The sequence below is a fragment of the Protopterus annectens genome, chromosome 12.part0 (assembly GCF_019279795.1).
Source record: "Protopterus annectens isolate FY-2018-M chromosome 12.part0, PAN1.0, whole genome shotgun sequence".
NCBI classification, from domain to species: Eukaryota; Metazoa; Chordata; order Ceratodontiformes; family Protopteridae; genus Protopterus; species Protopterus annectens.
In genome coordinates, this window is record NC_056746.1 from 229,551,955 (window position 1) to 229,575,967 (window position 24,013).

General features: G+C 40.9%; 1 protein-coding gene across 1 annotated transcript in view; it reads right to left on the reverse strand.

Annotated features, from left to right (window-relative positions):
• The window catches only part of TELO2 (telomere maintenance 2), a 1,490,787-nt gene that overhangs the window by 1,104,883 nt on the left and 361,891 nt on the right, over positions 1–24,013 (reverse strand). The window lies entirely within an intron of this gene.

Below are 24,013 nucleotides of genomic sequence, written 5' to 3' on the forward strand. Positions count from 1 at the left end.
GAATGTCGTTTGGTCTTAATAAATGTGCAAAAGCAACCTTTAAAACAGGAAAACATCAGTTTGGGACAATAATGTGATATAAAAAAACTTGAGCAAGAGGGAGTGTATAAATATTAGGGAATTGATGAAGGATCAACAATAAAACATGAACAAATGTGAATAAAACTTAGTAAGCAATACTTTAGAAGACTTAAATTAATCCTAAAAACAGCGAGGACATCTAGGAACAAAATCCAAGCTATAAAGCAATTTGCTCTTCCTGTCCTAACTTACAGTTTTGGAGTGATTGCCTGACCCCAAAATATGTAGGATAGATTAGATAGGAAAACAAGGAGGATGCTTCATGCTCATCAAATTTTGTTTGTGTCTTTCGGCTTTTCCCGGTTAGGGGTTGCCACAGCAGAACTCCGGTCCGCTAATGACTGGTAGTTGATTTTTACGTGCCAAGTTACCAGCTCTGACGCACAACCTTCAACGAAGATTTGCCCATTCATGCATGTCACCACGCAGAAAACGCTCTAGCTGAGAATCGAACCGGACAGCGTCTTACTGTCAGGAGACAACGCTACCGCAGCACCACCACCGCGGGTGCTTCATGCTCACCAAATGATTTATAAAAATCAGTGCATACCAAGATTATATTGCCCCTGTTCCAAAGGAGGGATGGGCCTCCTTGAAATTGATGACACTTACAGATCTGCAATCGTGGGACTCCACACATATCTGCTGACCTCACAAGACCCAAACATAGTGAAAGTTTTGAAACATGAGGAGAATAAATCTAAGAGGACTTCTCTGCTTAATCTAGCAGAAGCATATCGGCATCAAGCAGGAATGGAAATCAAACCAGAAGTAGATAAATCAGGCAGCAACTGAATTTGCCAAAAACAAAAGAAATAATATAAGATGAAGGACCAGATGAGAAGGCAAGAAATGTGGAAAAAGCATAAATATAGTTGCAAGTGTAGAAAACGTCTGGAAGAACCTCATTTTGATCAGGAACAAATGCAGGAATGGTTAAGGAGAGGCAAATTCAAACCAAGAGATGAAAGGTTAATATCGGCGGCCCAAGAAAGTGGGCTACATACACGCTGGTTTATAAAGTCCATTGAACATCTGGAAGAAAGAGACAAATGTAGGTTTTGTAAAACCGAATTGGAAACAGTCACACACCTCATTGTTGGTTGCGACATACTAATGGCAGAAGGACGGTATACTGAAAGGCATAATAATGTGGCAAGACTGTTGCACTGGGGATTGTGCAAACATTATAGCATTAAAGTGGCTGGAAAACACCGAAAACGTGAGCTACAAAACATTATAGAAAATGATAAAGCTTACATCACATGGGATAACCCATTACCAACAGTTCAAAAGACAAATGCAAGAAAACTGGATATAGTGGTCCAGGAAAAGAAGACAAAAGTAACATTGATCATTGAAATTGTCACACCAAGTGACTACAGTGTCTTGCGTACAGAGAGACATAAATTCATAAAGTATCAGAATTTGCAGGCAGAAACGAGAGCAATGTGGAAGAAAGATACCCAGACAGTTCAAATAGTAGGAGCAACAGCTCTTTTAAAAAAGACTCTGCAATCATATTTAGATGTGTTACCAATACATGTAAACCCCATACTAATTGTAGGAGGAGTCATTACTGGGCACACTGTGGGTGCTGTGAATAACACCTTTGGCTGACATCAAAGATTGAAACAACATTAATTTCATGAACTTTAATTGTACTTTGACTTAGGAATGGGGTCCATTCCGAGCATGGTATTAGAAACACAAAAGATCTGAAGAAATTAATAAAAACAGATCAATATTATATTCATAAAGTAGCAGAAAATATTCTATGAACTAAATGAGCATGGGACTGGAGAAAGGAGATTCTGCTGACAGCGATGACTGCAATTAGGGATGCAAAGAACAGGCAAGGGGGCTACAATTTAATGGAGAAAACTGGCAAAGGAACCAAGGTACTGGGAGCAAATAATTAGAGAGGGAAAGGTAAAAGAATGGGAATAGGGCAAGAATACATTTGGACTGCAGGCTAGGGACAGCTTTCTCAATCATGGATTGATAGAGTGTAAGCAAAGAGAAAGGAATAGGGGGGTCCTAAGTGAAAGGCCAGCACTGGTAGAGTGTTTAGTTTAATCTAGAACAAAAGCTGTTGTTAAAAAAAGGGATAATTAGTAGGGCATCTAAAATACTACATCATAACTACAAGAATCATTCAGAAGAGGTTAGAAAGAGTTGGGAAGAGAGACTAGATAAGCAATTCAAATATATCCTCTCTGTGTTTCTTTGAATGGCTCCCAATTATAAAACAAAGTCCAGAAGATTTAGGATTTTTGCTTGAAGTATTTGCAGAAATATTTTTATACCCAAAGCAGACTCAAAGAATTTTTCTTCACGTAGATCACAAATGTTGGTGGTGTGATGAGGAAAAGAGCGATAATTGGGAACACATATTTTGGGAATATAACGAGTTGGAAGACTTTAAAAATTCCCTGCAGACTACGTTGTCAGAAATACTGGGTGAGCTAATTGGTGCAACTAAGGAAATTATTTTTTTTTAGCTGTGGCACAGGATCTGAATTGCCTAAACACAGTAAGGCCTTGCTGAGTTAATTCTGGTGGCTACCAAAAAAGCAATTACTACAAAATGGAAATCAAAGTCTAAACCAACCATATTAGAATTAGCGACTATACTAACAGATATAAAAGAACTGAAATAGGATCCTTAGAAAATGGCAGGGGCCAATTACACAGAAAAAGATGGGAATTGTGGGAATATATGCAGAATAATATTTGGGAGGAGGAATGGAGTTTAAGGAAAGGCAGGAATTGAATAAACTATGTAACATTTTGACAGTGACTGTATAGAAGATTATATGTGATATATGATGTTTGCAACTGAAAATATCTCAATATAGTTTGACTTCATTTATATAAATGTATGATTGCCTATGGCATATGTAATACTTCAATAAATATGTTTTTTGTTTAAAAAAAATAGCACTTTTTCTTCCTTGCTTGTTGGTCTCACATTTACACATCTTGCACTTCTGAGAGGAGGCTGCTTTACCTCTAGATTACATGCCAATGTTCCTTAGTTAATGTATTTCATTTCTGTCCTTTTTGAAGTATATATTTTTTTCTTAATGCAAATTTGTGCTCTGTTCAACTTACTCTAAATTGGAGCTTTTCTCTCTGGCAGTCCACTGAAAATCAGTTTCCCAGCCAACAAATGTAAATAAAAAAATAACATATTACACACAAATAACACTCAAAAACACAACAATTTCAACAACACTTTATAATTTTCTCTAGCAGGCTAAACAGGAGACAGCTTCTGTGTTTCAGTGACTTCTAGATTAAACTAAACACTCTACCAGTGCTGGCCTTTCACTTAGGACCCCCCTATTCCTTTCTCTTTGCTTACACTCTATCAATCCATGATTGAGAAAGCTGTCCCTAGCCTGCAGTCCAAATGTATTCTTGCCCTATTCCCATTCTTTTACCTTTCCCTCTCTAATTATTTGCTCCCAGTACCTTGGTTCCTTTGCCAGTTTTCTCCATTAAATTGTAGCCCCCTTGCCTGTTCTTTGCATCCCTAATTGCAGTCATCGCTGTCAGCAGAATCTCCTTTCTCCAGTCCCATGCTCATTTAGTTCATAGAATATTTTCTGCTACTTTATGAATATAATATTGATCTGTTTTTATTAATTTCTTCAGATCTTTTGTGTTTCTAATACCATGCTCGGAATGGACCCCATTCCTAAGTCAAAGTACAATTAAAGATCTACTGTGATACTGAGTACCTGAGGTTCTCCCAGGAGGGCCACAGTAACTGTAAATCATAACAGCTGTGGAAAATCCCAATCAGTATTTGAATATCTTTGGAAGTGAAGAATTACAGGGTCACCCACTCACCAGCTATGCCAGCCCTGTCCTACCTCTGGACCCTGCCTCTAATGTGTGGTGTTTGTTGAAGATATGGGCAAAAGTCTTATGTGGTAGCTTCTAAAATGCCTTATTCAGAATATTTTCTGAAATAAGTTATTGAGATGGCTGCCACCCTTATAGACAACTCCCTACAAAGGCTTGAAAAAGGCAATATAGTGAGGCATCCATTTTGATAATGTTTATTAAGAAAAGCCTCCTTCCTTTCATAAGGAAACAAAAAGGTGGTCTGTTTAGGGTCTATATTACATAATCAAAAGTTGAATTCAGCGAACGGCATTTATATCAAAAATGCCATTCAGAGAATTCCCTCTTGTGGGGGGCTGCGCACCCCACCCCACTAATTATATATACCAACTTCAAGATCGCACTAAAGTGAGGAAAGGGAAAATCTTTTGATCTTCACTGTATTGCGATCTCACTATTAACAGATCGCTGAAAGACATTTTCGAAGTAAATGCTGTTCACTGAATTCAACTTTCAGTTATGTAATATAGACCCGTCTGTTTATATTAACTCATTGGTTTTCCTTGTACAGTATTTTAGCTTTATGTGTACAGTATTTTAGCTGTATGTGTACAACTAACAAAATGTTTGGGTAAAAAGGGGGTAGTCACATGGACTGCTTCAAAGTAACTGATAAATTTATGCCAAAGGTTGTTTTATTATTTACATTCTGCTTACATGATTAACCCTACTGGGCAGAGCCTGTGTTCAGGGGGAACCCAGGAGGAATACAAAAGTAGTACAATGCAGTTAACAAAGAGAGGGATAAAGCAGCACATAAGAATGAGAGTAACAATTACTGTATGAACAGAATACAGGCAAAGGCTGTAAGATGTACATAAGATTATTGCAGAAACTTTAGCAACAAAGTTTAAAAGAAAGAAAAATGACAACCTTCTAACTATGGTCAATTAGGGTACACTTTTTTTTTTTTTTTTTTTTTTTTTACATGGCTAGGCTTGTAAAGGCCCTAGGGCCATTAGCCTAGTAACCTCCTATGAGCCTATGAACAATACAGCATGCCACTCCTAAATGGAGTCAAGTGATATTAATTAATAAATATACATATGATACATTTGTGGTATAAAGAGAAGGAGGAGGCAGTAAACAGATAAATGAGAGTAAAGGGGCAACACAGACACACTAAATTAGAAAGGGGAGGCTGATGGCTGGAAATAGAAGTAGGATGAGGATGATATGCAAGGAGAAAGGTAGGTGAAAAGGTTGAGTGAAGGGGGAGGTGTTATATGAATGAAGATTTTTTTTTGTTTTTGTTTTTTAGATACACTCTGACCACAAGGTACCGGACCAGCCCCAGTAACCCACATCTACTCGAGGTCTACCAGCCATCCTTCTACCCCCAGACTATTCTGGTACTTCTTGTGGCTGGCAGGGTTTTATATGACCTACCCACTTTCCCTTTCCCTGCCCTTCACTCTCATTGACTATGTGTCAGAGGGCAACTCCCCTCTATGGACCACACCTGTCCTTAAGGACCATCATCTGCTTGTGCACGCTCAAGATGGGCACTCCCATCCCTCCCTGCCACTCCATCAGTCACCCGAACTGCTGGGCCGCAGTATGGTCTTTATCTCTTTAGAACACTGGAGCAGTTGAATGAAGGTTAGTTTTTAATGGCACAGTTCCAATAGGGAATGCTGTAATAATATGGTTTAGATGTGAGACCTGATAACTCTGAAATCATTCTCCTTGAAGTCACAATCACTAAAGTATCATCCAAAAAATATTTTATGTCTGAATTGTTATGTAGTTACACAGGGAGGTAAACTGACCTCTTCTATTATGAAGTACAAAATCCATTGTCTTAAACACAGAACACCTTTAAAGAATACCTAAAAGACAGATTTGCTGCATTGACAGTACAGGCTGGAACACAAGCAGAAAATACATATACATTAATCTTAACAAATGAATATGCCAAGTCCAATGAAGCAAGTGCTTTACATAGTCAAGAAGCTAACAAAGGGAGTTCAATATGTATAGGCCTTCTGATGCAGTCCAGCAAACCAACATTCGCCAGTCTTGTTAGATGACCTGATTCTATGCTGTTTCAAAATCTGGAAGGGAAAGGAATCAGTGTTATGTATCAGAGAAGTTCATTTCCTGAGTATCTCAAGACTAGGATGTATAAATATATGTATGTATGTAATATATATATATATATATATATATATATATATATATATATATATACATACACACATATATATGAACCATCCTGCCTTGCTATGAGAGTAAGGATACATGTAAAAGCAAGTGTCAAGCAGGAAGTGCATCCAGATTGTCTTTCTTTTTTGGTCCCCTCAGACCTTATATCAAAGCCCAGCCCGCCAGTATCTCACCTCCACAAAGGGTCTATCAGCCATCCTCTTATCTCCCTGAACTATTCTGGTATTTGTTGGGCCCAGTCGTGGATCCTATGGGCATCTTAGGGACACAGCCATTTGTGCTTCTGTCTGGCCAGTTTCTTTTTATATGCCCTACCCACTTTCCCTCCCCCACATGCTCAACTGTCCAAGGGCAACTCCTCTCAGTTGACCATGCCACCCCATAGGGAGCATTATTAACAACACCCTCTCTCCCAGGATGGACATGCTCAACCCTCCATGTTGCTCTATCAGTTGACTGAGCCACTAATCTAACCTGGGCTGTAGTAATACATTTATCTATCTATGCCACTGAAGTGGCTGAGTGTCCAGATTCTTAAGACAGAAACCCATGTTTGCCTCAGACAAGAAAGAGCTACAATGATGAGGCTGACTGCATTTTGTACATCAAATAAAAGGGTGGGTAAAGCATTAAAGCAAAAATTGAGTGCAGGAGAAAGAAAAATAAAATATTTCCAGGAATAAAGGATGAGAAGGTTTGGGAAAAACTGAGGTGTGTGGCAAACAAGTCAACCTTTAATATGTGAGACCTCTGAGCAGTGCCTTGAAAAGTCTGTGGATCTAGTTTCTATTACCAGTTATTTTCCTGATTAATAAAACCTCTAACTTGTCTGTAACTCAGACAGCTTTTGGTTATATTGTACAGCCCATTCCAAATCTATAATGAATGTCAGTGGCAGCTGTACTGATTTGGAGACAATTTGGTTGGAAATACTTTTGAAAGGCTGTCAAAATTATACAGAATGCTTTTTTTTCCTTCAGACTGATTTGCTGTGCAGATTTCTTAAGACCAGCTGCCCTGGACTCAAAAATCATTAAAATTGATTCCACGTGCTTAATCTGAAGACTCCACTGAGAGATGCTAAGTCTTGAAGGAGATAGTGTAGTCAGTGCTCTGGACAAATTTCTTCAATATATTCACTATATAAATTTCCTATCTTTTAATCGAATGAGGACAAGGGATTACTGTCTCATGGGAATATGGCACACATGCTCCAGATCAACCACAGATATTTTTTCTTAAGTGTACATGGACAACTGAAACTATCTTATTGTCATTACTTGCTCTTGAAAGAAGTCTGTCAGTCCTTACATCTGTTTTTCTTAGATAAGAAATGCTTCCATTTGTAGACAATCTATCAATGCTCTTAGTAAAATTAATAATGTTAAAATATCGGTATAGATACAGATATCTGACACCCTCAAATATCAAAGCATCATGGCAGATGAGCAAATTTTTCCTGAAAAAAGCAGAATGTTCAGCACACTGTCTCCTGAATACAAAATTATAGAGTGGTCTTTAATAAAGCACTTCAACAAACAAAACAAACTCTACTCATTACAGACATACTTACCCTTCTTTGTAATTATCAGTACATTATAACAGGGGACTAACTATATTCTCAAATATTCAGTTTAACAAAAAGTAAGCAAGAGTGACAGGACTGTGCACCTCACTAAATCAGACAACACACCATTGCCTTGTTGCCTAACCTTTCCAGGAGAGGCCAAACTTCATAAAGCTCCCCTGATTCAACAGAAAGAGTTGTGCAAGAACTTACCATAACCTTAGATGTCCTTCTCATCCATGTTGCAGTATTCATAACACTAGGGAGGTGGCTGCCTGCAGCACTGGACATCCGCCCAGTATACCAAAGTCTTAGGATAAGGGGTATGTGTGATGTTGCATGTCAGAGCCATAAAAAGACGTTGGTTATAAAAGTGACCTCTGCACGTACCCAACCCAGAACTGACTGCCGCATACAGTAGTACCCCTGGGATACAAGAACAAAAGGAAGCTTTTCAGACCTACATATACCACCAGTCAAGCAGATAAATGCGTTATAGAGGTATGTAGCAGTTGTTGTTGTACCCTGTTTGGATGTAAGGAAGCAAGGGAAATCCCATATAAGAAAGGATAAACAAATGAAAGAGGGGGTAGGAGGGGAGACTGAATACTACACCATGGAAGAGAAGGACATCTAAGGTTATGATAAGTTCTTACATAACTACTCTATGTCCTTCTATTCTCATGTTGAAGTATTCATAACAGTAGGGAGAGTACCAAAGCTTTAGGTAGGAGCCTGGGAGGCACGGTCAATGAGACCTTGTAAAATTGACCTTACAAACCCAGCTCTGACTCTAGAAATCAAATCTACTTTGTAATGCTTGGTAACGATATGTACAGAAGACCAAGTGGCCACCTCCAGAATGGAAGCGTAGTCAACACCACTAAAAAAGGATGATGAAGCAGCAGCTGCCCTAGTAGAGTGAGCTCTCACACTGGAATTCAATTATTTTCCATGAAAAGAACAGCAAAGAGAGATTGCCTTAGAAATCCATGAGGCAATTGTCTGTTTTGACACTGCCTTCCCCAAGGCCCTAGGGTGAAAGGAGACAAAAAGCTGGTCAGACTTTCTAATGAATTTGTTCTTGTCCAGGTAATACCTTAGTTGTCTATGAACATCCAAAGAATGTAAAGTTCTGAGGAGTTTTGGGTTGAGGGAAGAAAAGAGGTAGATTAATGGTCTGAGCCAAGGAGAGTTCATTAGCTACCTTAGGCATGAAAAAAGGTTTGGTCCAGAGGGAGACCCAGTCTCTGTGGGAGATGAGGTAAGGAGGGGTAGCCATAAAGGCTTGGATTTCTGAGACCCTCCTGGTGGATGTAAGGGCCACCAGCAGTACTGTTTTTTGAAGTACATAGTTTAAGTAATGCTGAGTGAGCTGGTTCAAATGGAGGCAGAGTGAGTTTTTCAAGCACAAAATTAAGATCCCATGATGGAGGGATAGGTCTATGAGGGGGGTCTGATTTAAAGAACCCCTTTTAAGAAGAGTTTTACGTCTAACCTGGATGCCAAAGGAGGTAACAAAGGAAGACAGGTAGAGATGGCTGACAAATGCACTTTTACAGAAGAGTACATCAGTCCTGACTGTAGAAGCTCACATAAGTAAGAAAGGACCACAGGTACTGGAACAAGAGAAGGGTCCTGTTTGTTCTTGGGACATCACCTGGAGAATCTTTTCCATTTTGATACATAATTTCTCCTGGTACTAGGTTTCCTGGCCTCCTGCAGGACACTGAGTACGTCCTCTGAATACAGGTGTCTGAAGAGAATCAAAATTCTATCACCCATAGGGTCAGTTTGAGGTCGAACACCTGAGGGTGGATGAGGGACCCCCTGTCTTGTGTGAGTAGGTCGACTCTGTGAGGTAACCTGTGGTGAGTGTAGTAGGGGAACCCATTGATGTCATGGCCAAAAGGGGGTCACCAGCAGTATTTTTGATTTGTCCCTCAGGATTTTCAGAAGGACTTTTTGAATCAGTGTGAAGAGGGTAAAGCATAAACAGACATCCCCACCGAAGAAAAAGTGAAGGCGTCCGCCTTCCAAGCCTGTGGATGTTGGTTTCTGGTGAAAAAGAGAGGCATGTGTCTGTTCTGGGAGGAGGCAAACAGATCTGCCTGAGGAATACCCCACCTGTGAATAAGATCCAAGAATACCTTCCTGTGAAGCATCCATTTGTGAGAGGGTGCTGAGGTTCTACTGAGGGTGTCTGTCATCACATTCTCTGCTGAAGGAATGTACATAGCTTGCAGGTGAATGTGCAGTTTTGCTGCTAGGGACCAAATCTGAATTGCCAAGGTCCATAGTGGATAGGACCTTGTTCCTCCCTGCTTGATGACATACCACAGGACAGTCATGTTATATGTGACTACCTTCAAGGTGCCTGGTAGGAGAATTTGTTGGAATGTTTGAAGTGCCAAGAGAAGGACCCTCAGTTCTTTGATACTAATGTGATCCCTTTGTCTCTGGGTGGACCACTCTCCCTGAACTTTGTTTTGGTTGTTGTTGATTCCAGAACTTCTCCCCAACCCAGATCTGACACATCTATGTACAGATGTTGTGAGGGTGGAGAGGTCTGCAAGGATATTCCTCAATTGAGGTTGATGGCTGAAATCCACCATTCCAGCTCTTTTTTCAAGCATGGGAGAAGAGGGAGGGAAACCTACAAAGAATGGGAATGTTGGTTCCACAGATTCTTCAAGACCCATTGGAACTTTCTCATATGCAGCCTTGCAAAGGGAAGCATGGGAATCAAGGATGCCATGTGGCCTAGGACCCTCAGAAATTCTCTGGCTGAGTTTGGAGGGAAGGAAGAGTTTGGAAGTAAAGGGTGAGGGCTTCAGCCTTCTGACAGAGGATGAAGCCTGTTATCTTGTCTGTTCTTATTCTGCACCCTAAGAAGACAAGATCTTGGGTAGGTGTCATTTGTGATTTTTGTTGGTTCACTGTGAACCCTAGGTCTGCCAAGGATTTGCACTCCATGTGTAGGTGACGGTAAAGGGAGTGGCAGTCTTGGTGTAGAATTAACAGGTCATCTAGGTAGGGAAATATTTGTATGCCCTGCATTCTGCAGTGGGCAGTAACTGGAGCTAGACACTTTGTGAAAAATCTTGGAGCAGTAGAGAGCCCAAATGGCAATGAAAATGTAAGGAACTACAGAAGTGTAGGAATTTCCTGTAACTGGGGTGAATGGGGATATGAAGGTAGGCATCTCTCAGATCCAGGGATACCATGAAGGCTTGGGTAGGGATAAGGAGTAAGAGATGACGCAAGCTGAGCATCTTGAAGTGGGCACCTTGAGAAACAGATTGTGGGTAGACAAATCCAGAATTGGTCTCCAAGGACCATACTTTCGTGGGACCAAAAACATCCTGGAGTAAAATCTCTTGTTTGTCTGATCTGGAAGGACTTTTACTATTGTGCCCTGAGCTAAGAGCTGCTACAAAATTGGAGGAATGAGGTGAAGCTGTCTTGAAGGGGGTTGAGGTGTCTCCTGGAAGGCAGGAACTGTCCATCAAATCATAAAATAACCTTTTTGGATGATGGAAAGGACCCAAGCCTCTGAGGTGATTTTCCACCAGGAGGGTAGAGAAAGGGTGAGGCAGAGGAACTGAGGGGGGTGGATGTGGGTAAAGGGCTTGAGTCACAGTGGAGGAGCTGTATCAGGGTCAGGCTGCCTCCGAAAGGGAGTAGGGGTTGAGGTGGAGGGGGGTCTAGGAGTGATTTGCTTCCTAGGGTGTCCCCATCCTTTAGATTGTGGAACAGTAGAGTGGGAAGACTGCCTCCTTACAAAACTGGTCCTTTGTGGGTAGTTCCTGTGGTATCCCAGAATGGGCGAGACTAGCAAATATTTAAAATTTTTTAACTCCTTGCCCTTTTCTTGGAGAGATATAAGGAGCTCCTCTGAAGCAGTGCCAAAAAGGGCCTTACTATCATAAGGCATCCAGTAATTTGGCTTGTACATCCATGGTTAGCAGCTGGAGTCTCACCCAGGAGTACCTTCTCAAGACAGAACCTGATGCTGCAGACTTGGATGATGCTTCTACAGCATCATAACTGCACTTGATGGAGTGCCTGGTCACCTAAGAAGTGGTAGAGAGCTGGGTGGAAAGCTGAGACTTAGCAGGAAAATATGGCACATCTGGCATTAATGCAGAGGCCATGGACAGGGTATCTAGAACAAACTTAGTCAGGTGGCTTTGATAGTTAATAGCTCTAATGGCTAGTGTGGAAAAAGTATACATTTTCTTCCCCTGTCTATTCATGAGCTTGCTATCCTTATCTGTAGGGAATAGAGAAGTGGAAGGCAGCTGTCTGGAGAGTTTGTCTGCTGAATCAGCAATGACTGTTGGGTCTGCAGGGGGGTTCTTGAACAAGAACTGGGGATCTTGTAAAACCTATCAGGATGTTTATAAGCTGGAGGTTGAGAATCTGGGACCTGAGATTCAGCCTGAAAGGCATCATGAAAAGCTGGAAGCAGAGGAGGAACTGCAGTTGGAGAAGGGTGGTCCATCTGCAGGAGTTCAAAATACCTCTTTTTAGTCTCGGAAACATCAGAGACCTATTTAAAATGCTCTTTCATAAGTGTAATGGTATCCCCAAAGGAGAATTCTTCCCCAGGAGAATCAGAACTAATGGTGTCCTCCTCCTCAAGAGTAGCAAAGTCCTTGGGAGACTCAGTTTGGGAACAGTAAGTCAGGGACTCATCAGAAGAAGAGAGTTCTTCCTCTGACTCCTCCAAGGCCTGCACAAGTGGTAAGGCAGGTTGGGTCACCTGAGACTGAAGGGCCTGGAAGGAAAATGATTCCCATCCAGGTGCTGGTTCTGTAGCTTTGTGTTTTTCTTTTTGTTTCCTCTTAAGAGGAACAGTAGGAGTAGTCTGTTTTGGAGCTGATGCTGGGGTGGATGGTAAGGCGGTAGTAGGCCCCTCCTACGCCAAGAGCCATGACTCCTCCTCATCATCAGGGCCTGAAGGTTGATCAACATCAGCAATGTACTGCGAGTTTCAGCTGAACTGGCTTTCACCATGGTTCCCAGTTCCAGTGGTGACAGCAATGTCCGATGGGACCCTGGGCTAACATCTGCCTCAACAGTCTCACTGGACTCCTGAGGTGCAGCATGGGCATCGGGCCTAACTGTTTTGGCCTTCTTCGGAGGTGGCTCCTCGGAGGTACCTACCCCACCCTCCAGACCTAATGCCAAATGTCGGAGTCCTTGGTTTTCTAAGTATAACTTTAAAGCAGCCTAGTAGCTATGCATAGCTTAAGGTGCAAAAGACTGGCAGATGTCGCAAGACTCAATTGTGGCCTTCTCCTAAACAAAACAAACAGTGATCGTGCCTGTCCTTATGTGGAATTGGTCTTTCACAAGCACACTTAACCTTCCTAGCTGACATGTATGTCTGGAAAGCACGAAGGAATGTAATCAAAAAACCCAAAAGGGTAATTATCTGTAGCAGACAGCTGAAGTCAAACAAGCAAACGAATTCCTGGAGCTGGAGATCAGTGGTCCATAGATTACTGCGGCAGAAAAGTTCTGGGTTGGGTACATGCAGGCATCACTTTTAAAGCCAAAGTTGGTTTATGGCTCTGACATGCAATGTCGCATGTACCCCTTATCCTAGGACTTTGGTATACTGGCTGGATGTCCAGTGCTGCAGGCAGCCACCTCCCTACTGTTATGAATACTGCAACATGAGAATTGAAGGACAATAATACTACCTTTAACTCTAGAAGGAAGACGTGCACTGCTTCTTAGAGATGCTTTGCAACCCCAGAACCAAAGTTTCCCAGAGGTTACCGCCCCACTTCACCAGAGATGCAACCATCACATGGAACTGTGTAAGTATCTGTGGAGCAAATTAGGAAATATACCTTGATATTGGTGGAAAATGTAAACTAGTCAATGGACTGGTGGCAAATATTTGAAACTAGTAGCAGGTGTGACAGTGAGAAGACCCTGCAGTTAATGAAACTGCAATACCCACTGAATCACCCTTGTATAATGGCATGTCACAGCAGTAGTGAATACCAGAACTTTAATAAATCCTGGCAAAAGTGTACAAAACTGCAACACATTTCTTCACTACAGCTCACAAGGCCAAAGTTGTGTTTTATCAGGAAGAAAGGACTGTTGGTAGACGAAGCTCTGATTTTCTTATTAGAAGAATTTCTCTGCAAAGACAGCAAACAATACTTGTTACAATTGTCAGCCACCATTCAGTTCAGTGATGCAACCACAGCCTAGTCCAAGTCAAGGCCGCTAACAGAAGTCTTCAACAAGCAACGATCATCCAATTAACCAGGTATGCAATAAGAGAAAGGCTTTCTGTTCAGTATGTTCACTGTGATCACCACCTACAGGAAGGTTAAAGGAAGTACTTTACAGTGAAAATGTGAATTTCCCGGGATAAAGCAGACTGCATGTATAATAAATCTCTAAAAACATGCATTAGAAATGCTTTATTGAGGATTGAATAATTCATATGTTATGTAAAACTGTTCTCAGAGCCTGGGTTGTGGTTGAAAAGGGTCAACAGACTAACCTACTTACTTAGTCAACACAGAGCAAATAAATAAAAATAAAGAAAACAAAAAAGAAAGTTCTCATGGGATTCTCTCTCACACACACAAAAAAAAAACATCTAGTATCAGTGAGGCAGCAACCCACAAGAGGAGTTTGACGGTAGTGTTGGATTATAACAGGGGCAAATTCAGATAAGCACTTGAAGCCCACAGCAAGCAAATACAATGATTTAATTTTAAAACATTATGACATGTTCAGCACTTTTAAGTCATGTTAGTTAGCTTAGGTGCTACACATAATTCTTTTGTTAAAAAATTGTTAAATGATGTTGTTGTTGTTGTCTCTTTCGGCTTTTCCCAGTTAGGGGTCGCCACAGCGGAACTCCGGTCCACTAATGATTGGCAGTCGATCTTTACGTGCTGAGTTGCCAGCTCTGATGCACAACCTTCAATGAAGGTACGCCCATTCACGCATGTCTCCACACAGAAGATGCTCTAGCTGAGAATCAAACAGGACAACATATATCTGTGAGGCGACAACGCTACCGCAGCACCGCCACCGCATGATAAACACAGAATATTTGCCTACTGTGGTGTCTACCATTTTTGCATGTACAACATAGAACAGCAACAACATTCACATAGAGGTGCTTGAATTATTTACTTTAACTATTTATTAAGGAAATGTTTCCTTACTAATAAATTAAACAAACAAAAAAATGCCCATATGACCACAGCTTATGAAAGCTTGAGAATGTATAGTAAAATGAAGAGTGGAGGACTTGTGGGATTAAAAGTGCAGTAGATGGTCACATCATGGTAATGAGAAGCATTCTTTTTAATCTGGCAAACAACCAAATAAAGCACTGAGAACTCCAGTCAGTAAATAAGTGAAAAGAGTTGTAGGCTGGCTGTGGATGAAAACAATGTTAACCACTTGTGGTTTGCTTATATTAAAACCTGGCATTGCAGGACTTCTGTGCATGTGTGTTAAATATGCTACAATACTTCTTAAATGTTGACTGTATAAAATAAACTGTCCCTTATTTCACAGAATGTACCTGATTTTACCTCATGTTTTCTTATGCATTTTAATCTGTGGTTTTCTTGCAAATCATTGAGGACTGCAGTCACTAAATACCGAAGGATGTGGATGAAGGCAATTTACCCTCTTGCATGATAATTTTAAAGTATGACTTTACAGGGCAAGTGTGCATTTGTGTGATATACTTCGGAAACTTTACTTTCTAATGAGTACTTGTGTGAAGCAAAATTGAAACTGTCCCTGACTTCACAGAATGCTCCCAACTTTGCATCTTATTTTTCATCAGTGCCTCATAAAGTGTGTTGTTTACTACCAAATCATTGAGGAATGCAGTGACTAAACGGCAGGGGGACTGCATGAAGCTGAAAGCAACTTATCCTGTTGTTTAAGCATCTGAATGTTTGCCTTTACGTGGCTGGTGTGCATTTGTATGAAATATTTTTTAAATGTTTATTTTCTGGTGACTACAGGTATGACCCTGTCCCTGACTTTAGAGAATGTCTCAGACTTTCTCTCATATCTTTGGAGTATACCTCATAAAATTTGTGGTTTTCTGGCAAATCACTCAAGATTGCCATCATGAAAAGGGAAGGGTCTGGCTGTTGTTTAAAGCAACTTACCCTCTGGTTGTTTAATCAGTTTAAAATCTGACTTTATAGAACTAGTGCAGATTTGTACAAAACAAGCTGGATTTTTTTATTTTCTAGCAACTTTCTGTCTGAAACAAAGTTAAAAGTGCTCTTGATATGTACTCCTGTACTTGTACTTTGATTCCTGATTTTGCCTCATATTTTCTGAATTGCCTCTTGCAAAATCGGATTTTCTGGTGAATCATTATGGATGGCAGTCATTAAATGACTGACTTTTCAAACTTCATATCCTTCAGAAAATGCATGCCAATGCAAAAATGTTTTATTATTTATTTATTTGCTGTTTATTGACTAAGTAATTGGGATGGTCTGCTGATCCTTTACAACCACATTCTGGGCTCAGAGAGCAGTTTTACATAACACAACATATGTCATTTTAGCAAATGAATAAATTAAGAGCAATGTTTAAAATCGTTCCCTGATTTGGAGACTTTGCATCTCTAATTTATAACTTTATTTCTGATTTTCCACTACTGTTAATCAACCTGAGGTACTGTAAGGCATCATCCCAGTAGCCGGATTACTGGTGGCCAATGGACAGTCAAAAAGGGTTAAAAAGAATTTAAAAACTTGTGATGGTCTGGCAAATGACTTGATAGTAGCAAATACATGGTTCTGAAAGAAAGACAGTCACAAGCTCACTTACAATACTGGCCAACAAGCAAATTAAGTAGACTTCCTCCTAGTAAAGAAAGGGCACTGAGGTAGAATCAGTGAATGCAAAGTCATCCCCAGTGAAAGAGTTGGCCAAAGTATAAACCAGTGTTTATCAACATTGGCTGCAAACAGTAGTCTGAGAAGGCTCTAAGGTCAACCGAGACTAGACTGAAGACCTGGAAGTTGTCTGGAGAGAAAGTAAAACAAGTCAAGGAACTGCTCAGGGCTCTAGCACCACAAGAGAAGGAAATAGGTGGAAATGAAGAAAAAAAGTACAGACTCAAAACAACATCTTTGAGGACTACAGAACAGATATGTGGCCGAACCAGGTATGGAAATAAGGTACATAAGGAAAGCTGGTGGTGGAAAGCAGAAGTCCAGGAAGTCATCAAAAGAAAGGAGTGCAGGAAAAACTGGGAGACAGAATAGAAGGACCAGGCTAGGAAGGAATACTGTTTGGCTAACAAAGAGGCTAAGAAAGGAGTTTCAATAGGAATAGCAAAGAACAGGGCATGAGAGGCACGTTACCAGATTCTGGAAAGTGAATAAGCAGGTGGCACAGGGGTCAGACTCCTTCAAACGTCGTACAATGGTTCATCCAGCCAGGTGCACAGGTGCACATTCAGAATGAACCGTCTGAACAGCTTACCATCCAGACTGGGGTCGGTCAAGGGGATGGGGGATGTGGTCTCTCCACTGCTATTCAACACAGTGGTGGACACCATCATGAGGACAGTATTTCAAGGCAGGAGTGGAGTCCAGTACAATGAAGCCCATTCTTTGACCAACCTGATGTTTGCAAATGACAGTGCCATTTTCATATACAGTGATGTTGAGGCCACAGATATCCTCTACGACACAGACTGCATCGCCCAATTATATGGCCTACTGATAAATGCGGACAAGACCAAAGTGATGGCAACTGACAGGTCAGAAGCCACAGTCTACCTCAGGGGAAGTTCAGATCAAACAAATGCAAGAATTCAAGCATCTGCAATCGCTGGTGCAGGAGAAGAAAGTGGCATCAACAGCTGAAGTCTATTGCAGGACTGGACAAGCCACCACAGCATTAGCCTCGATTAAGTGGTGTCTATGGAAGAGGAAAAACATCTCTATCACCACCAAGACTCACCTTTTTCCAGGTACTGATCTTGCCAATTCTCCTTTAAGGATCAGAAATGTGGATACTCCTCATGCCATACCTGAACAAGCTTGAGGTTTTCCAAATGGGATGCCTGTGTCAAATCTTAGGAATCTCACTTCATGACCACATTTGAATAGACAGCATCAAAACCAGATGTGATCAGCCAACAGAACAGGAGGCTGCACTGGTTTGGACATGTGCAAAATGGACACACGACGCTTGCCATAGAGACTAATATGGAGACAGCGCCCTGTGAACTGGAGAGTTCACAAATCTGCCCCAAAGACAACGTGGGCTAAACAGGTTGAAGAGGACCTGAGAAGCTGGCAACTCAACTTACAGGAGGCCAGAAATGTTGTCATGGACCGAACAGAATGGAAAGGCATCATGAGGGAAGTCTAGAATCTAGTATCACCAACAGCAGTGTACCAACAACTGGATCGACTACCTCCACTGGCTGCCAGCTAGGGACAAAAGAAGACAAGGAGGTGGTGCAAAGAAACTATCAGATTGCAAGTTAAAAACAGAAAGATAGCAAGGCAAAGATAAAGAAAAAGAAGGTATCAGTCACCCTTCTATGGGATGCCAGCCACAACCTGCTCACCAGTCCACAAGACATCAAAGGCAGATGGAAGAAACACTTTTAGCAGCATCTGAATAAAGAAAACCCCACAGAAGCTATACTGCTCCAGCCTACAATGAGAGAACAGGAGCCTACCACAGAAGGAAAATGAAGTCAGGAAATGCAATAGGGTCAGATGAAGTCACAGCAGATATGATAAAGATGCTGGGTAAGATAAGGGAGAATTGGCTCCTGAGGGTACTCATGGCAGCATGGAGAGAAAGGCATATTCCAGATGACTGCAGAATAAGCATACTCATGCCAGTATACAAAAACAAAGGGGACACCCACAACTATGGGCAGTACAGAGGTGTCAAACTCCTGTCACACTACATGAAAGTTCTGGACAGGTTGACTGATCAACTGATCAGCAGAGTAGGAGAAAGTAAGGTGGGAGATAAGCACTTGGGATTCAGATCAGGATGCACCACATGACCCAATGTTTGCTGTGAGACACATAATTGAGAAGAAGCTAGAGATGAGGAAAGAGTCCAATTGGGCATTCTTAGACTTGGAGAAAGCATATGACAAGGTCCCAAGAAAGCTAATTTGAGCAATTTATGGTGGTTCAAAGTCCCGGAAACACAGGCAGAATTAGTGCAGGCTATGTACAAGGACCCAATGATTCAACTACAAAGAGTAGTCGGTCTCACAGAAGAGTTCTCAGTGGGAGTGGGTGCGCATCTGGTTTCAACTCCAAGCCTAATGTTGTTCATACTGGTGACAGATTACATTAGCAAACAGGTCTATAGTATCTCCTTGAAAGCTGAAAACAGTGAATGGCATGTACAGCGAAAATGCCAATCAGCGAATTCGCTATTGTGGGGGCTGCACCCCCCCATACCTACATACCAACACCGAGATTGCCCTACAGTGAGGATAGGGCAAATTTTTTTGATCGAGTGTATTGCGATCTCACCATTAATACATCGCTGAATGTCATTTTCGCTGTACATGCTGTTTGCTGTACTAAACTTTTGAGGAGATAATATAGACCCTAGTAAACAGGTCAGAAAAGACAGATCAACAAAGTTGCTGTATACAGACAATGTGTCAATAAAGGCAGACTTTAATCAAGAACTTCAGCAAAGGATTGGGGAATGGAATGCAAAACTGAAGGCACATAGGATGAAACTAAGTAGAGATAAGCCAGTGGTAATGGCAGCAAATTGAGGAAATCAGAAGAAACTGAGAGTTGAGATAGAAGAGAAGATAGTGGAACAGTTTAAAAGTTTCAAGTATCTGGGCGGGGTGTTTGACGAGAAAGGAAGTCTATAAGAGGTCGAAGTTAGAACCAGAGGGGCTGCAGCCAACTGGCATAGAGTGTCAGCTGCAGTGTATGACAGAAGAATGCTAAAGAAGCTGAAGGGTAAGGTGCACAAACAGTGGTGTGACCATTACTACTGTATGCTACAGAAAACTGGGAAGTAAAGGCAGAGCAGATGAAAAAGCTAGAAGTGATGGAAATGAAGTGCTCAAGGCAGGTGGTAGGATGCACACTGTGGGACAGACAAAGAAATGAGGACATTAGAGCAGACGCCAAAGTAGCTTCAACTGCAGAACAGATCAAGCAGAACAGATTATGGTGGTTCAGGCATGTGTGCAGAAAAGCAGAAGACAATCTGGTGAAGACAATTTGGGACAGACAGGAAGAAGGCAAGAAGAAACAAGGGCATCCAGCAAAGAGGTGGATGGGTTGTGTGACAGAAGATCTGCAATAGTCAGGCATGAGTGTCAAAGAAGATAGAAGTGTGGCACTGAAACAAGAGAGATGGCGAAAGTTAACACGCCACCCTGACCCCATGAAGAAAATGGGAAAAAAGGGGGTGGATGATGATGGTCAGCAGTTGGAAACGGAGACCAATATGTGAAAGCATGTGATGTGAAGATGCAAAGAAAATAACGTTATACACTTTAAATATTCCACTAGACCACCAAATAAAAGAACATTTTAACTATATGATAAAATGTATTATAACTACTATTAGTCAGGATTACATTGTTTTACTCAATTTAATATCATTTATTAATTCAGACTTATGCTACATTATGTTAGTACAGTGTGTACATTCCTGAGGCCTTTGGATAAATACCCTATTTACTTATTGTTGGTTTGTAGTAACCATTTAAAATAAAGTTTTGCATTTGGTCTGAGGATTTACATTTTTATTTTGCACTGAAAGGAATTAAAAAAAAATACATTTGTAAACGGTTAATAACATTTGTAATTGTTACAACTTTGTGCACTCCTAATTCAAGGCCAGTGTAAAAATGCCTCTGTACTTCATAGTCAACTTATTTTAATTACACCAAAACTGACTTCTATTACAAGCTGATATTTTTTGTTATATAGTCAACATACATTCAAGTATACTGTTTGACTACTACTTTTTACTTACACAAATGGGGCACATTATATTTTATTTACAAATCAATGGATTCCATGAACAGGTACGTATTGAATGACTTACTGACAGAGGGCTAGTGTGCACTCTGCATGTTTTGTAAAAAATTACTACACAAAAGGAGACGGCAATTATAATAAAGCATGTAAATTTTGCACTTGACAGAGAGACACTGGGAAAATTGTCTCAACTAAGGTAGACAATTCTGAAGAAGCCTGTGATTGTCCAGCTAGTAAGACACTGATTGCAATAGATGAGTATGCATGAGACTGGCTGGCCAAAAATAACATTTTAGAAGACGTTCAAAATGGACAAGATGAATTATTATTCAGTAAGAAAGAATCAGTGTTAAATGAATAAAGTAATGGGCAAGACTTCAATGAAGAGGTTATGATCACTGAAAGTAACAACATAGAGAAAAAGTTAAATTGGAAAAAACCAAGCAGGGTTAAAGAGACACAGGCACCTGTTAAGAAATGCATTACATTACAGTACAATTCAAACAAAAGTAAATTAAAACAAGACATGGAATGCAAGAAAAGAAAGATAAGAACCTCTAATGCTATAGCACCTGACATGAGTACATACTGAGCAGAGTGGATGAGAGTTGTTGACCACAACTGTTAGCTGAGATATACAAGTATCCTGTTTTTTTTTTTTTTTGATTTATACAAATTATTGTTTCTAACAATTAATATATAGCACTTTTATTGCCTGCTTTTTAGTCTTTGAGTGTATTTTATTGCTATTAACTAATCTGCACAAGTAACTGATTTGTTTGCAGTTAAAAGCATTCTGTATCTTTACAAATCTTTATCTGTTTAAAAACTTTCATTTGTGGCTTTCTCTAGTGCTTACTGTCTGCAGGCTATTGTTTTTGTCCCCACCCCCACTCCCACTCCTAGTTGGTGTCTTACTGTTATACTTGGTGGCTTTGCAGTTGCCCGCCCCTACTGTAAATCTGATCTGTGACACTCCTCCCAGTCTAGTGTTATTAGCTCATTCTACCTAATACAGAGAGAACATTGGATAAGGCCTTCTGCTTCTCCTTTTTCCCGTTCAAAAAAAAAAAAAAAAACATTTTTTTTTTGCCTGAATCTCCTGTTCTGACTGTGCTTCTCAAACATTTTGGAAATATAGAGTATATTTCAGAGCATTTATTATAACTGTAATTGCCTTAATATTGCTACAACTCAAGTGCTCTAGGTTGCACTGCATCTGAAGTGTTTGTGTGTTTTAGCTGCTTTTCTGTATATATAGACTTCTCTGTTTCTTTAACTAAATAAGCTCTGCAAAGTTGTTTTATTGCATTCCTGTCTGTATTTCTGAGTTTTTTGCACTTTTAAAGTTTGTTTTTGCTTAGTTTAACTGGTAGGCTACACACTCAAGTGCGCTAGCCGAATTAAAATATTTACTGTGTTTCTGCTTTCTAAAAAAAAATAATATCCCTGTTTCCTGCCTTTACTGAGCTAGAATAGTCCAGTCTTCAGGTATTGCTGATCTCTGGGCTGTGTCATAGTTCCTGTGTTGCCCATATCCTTATTTCGATAGGAGGAAGCTTCTTTGTTCACCAGTAAGAGTGGGGAGCTCTGAGCAGCCTATCTGTCCCTTGAGGAGTGGTTCCAGCCCAGTGACTTGTAGCTTATTGGCCGTTTTGGGCCATTTCCTATCTCTTTCTAACCCCCTGCTTTAAAGCCAGCTTTAGTGCGCTTTTGCGCTTGTAATTTAAAGTTTTCCTGTTTGTTGCATTTACCTGTTGAGGCTACACACTCAAGTGTGCTAGCCTGTGTTACATATTTATTGCATTTTCCTGCTGTTTGTTGCAAAAAAGAAAAAAACAAAAAAATTATCCTTGTTTCCCATCTTTCCTGACCTAGAGTAGTCCAAATACAGGCTTTGCTGTATTCTGGACTTTTGGAAAGTTCCTATGTTGCCCATTTCCTTTCTTGGATAAAGGGAGGCTTCTTTGTTCACCAGTGGCAGTGGGGAGCTTAAAGCAGCCTATCTATCCCTGGAGGAGTGTTCCCAGCACCAGAATCTGGTAGTCTATTGGTCGTTTTGGGCCAATTTCTAACTCTTTCAAGTCCCCCTGTATAAAACCAGCTTTGGCGCGATTTTGCACATAGCGCAGCATCGGGCAGCTCCGCTTAATTGGGTTTAAACCATTCTCGGCTCCACAAAGTCTGCTCTTCACTTTTTCCCTAGGAACTGATCTAGTTCTCATAATAAACACCCTATTCCTACTCTAAAGCATGGCACTTGCTCACTAAAGCAATTATATAAGTCAGTACTAAAAAATTAAAAGCACTACACCCTCACAAACTCCCCATTGAGTACCTTGATCCCCACTGGCCCTTTTTTTCAATTATAAAGGAATTCCCAATACTATTCTAGCATGTGCAAAGGTCAGTTGTCAATCTCCTCTCCGGTCCAGCTGGTGAATCTGGGAATCTTGAGGCAATGTTACAACTGCCTCATGTACACAGACAACCCTCTCCTCCTCCCAACAAATTCCAAAATATGTCAGATGTGCAACCATATAGCGAAACTGGAGGCTAAGCTCTCTCAACTCAGTACTGGCGTAACCAGTCAGGAGGAGAAGGAAACCACACTCACTACAATTCCAGTCTCACATAGACCTACCACGACAGCAAACCAAACACATAAACACACAAAAACATACTCGGAGGCTCTAAATAAAAATCTGCCTAAGCAACAGAGACCTCCAAAGCAGACACCCAAGCAACCGCTGCCCCAAAACAAAACACGTGCAACACATAGCTCACAAAGCCAGTGTGCCGAACAGTCACAGCCCTTAAGGCTAAACAACACACCTGATACACTTGTAATAGGTGACTCTATCATCAGGCACACTGACATCCCGCTCACCAGGCTGAACAAGGAGAAGGTCACGGTGAGCTGCCTGTCGGGCGCTAGGATTCGCCACATAACACAAGCACTCAGGTCACTCCAAGGCAAGTACAAATATGACTCCGTCATTGTCCATGCTGGTGTGAATGACCTGAGATGTACTTCCCTGGACTACATGAAAAGAGACATAGAGGTGCTCTCTGAGCATGTAGCCCAGGCCGTTATGACCCTGACCTTGAGTAGCATCTTACCCTCACCAAGAATGATGCCACAATATGAAGACAAGATGATCAATTTCAACAATTGGCTTAAGTATTGGTGTCATTCAAAGGGGATCCAATGCCTGTCAGCCTGGGATGACATGCT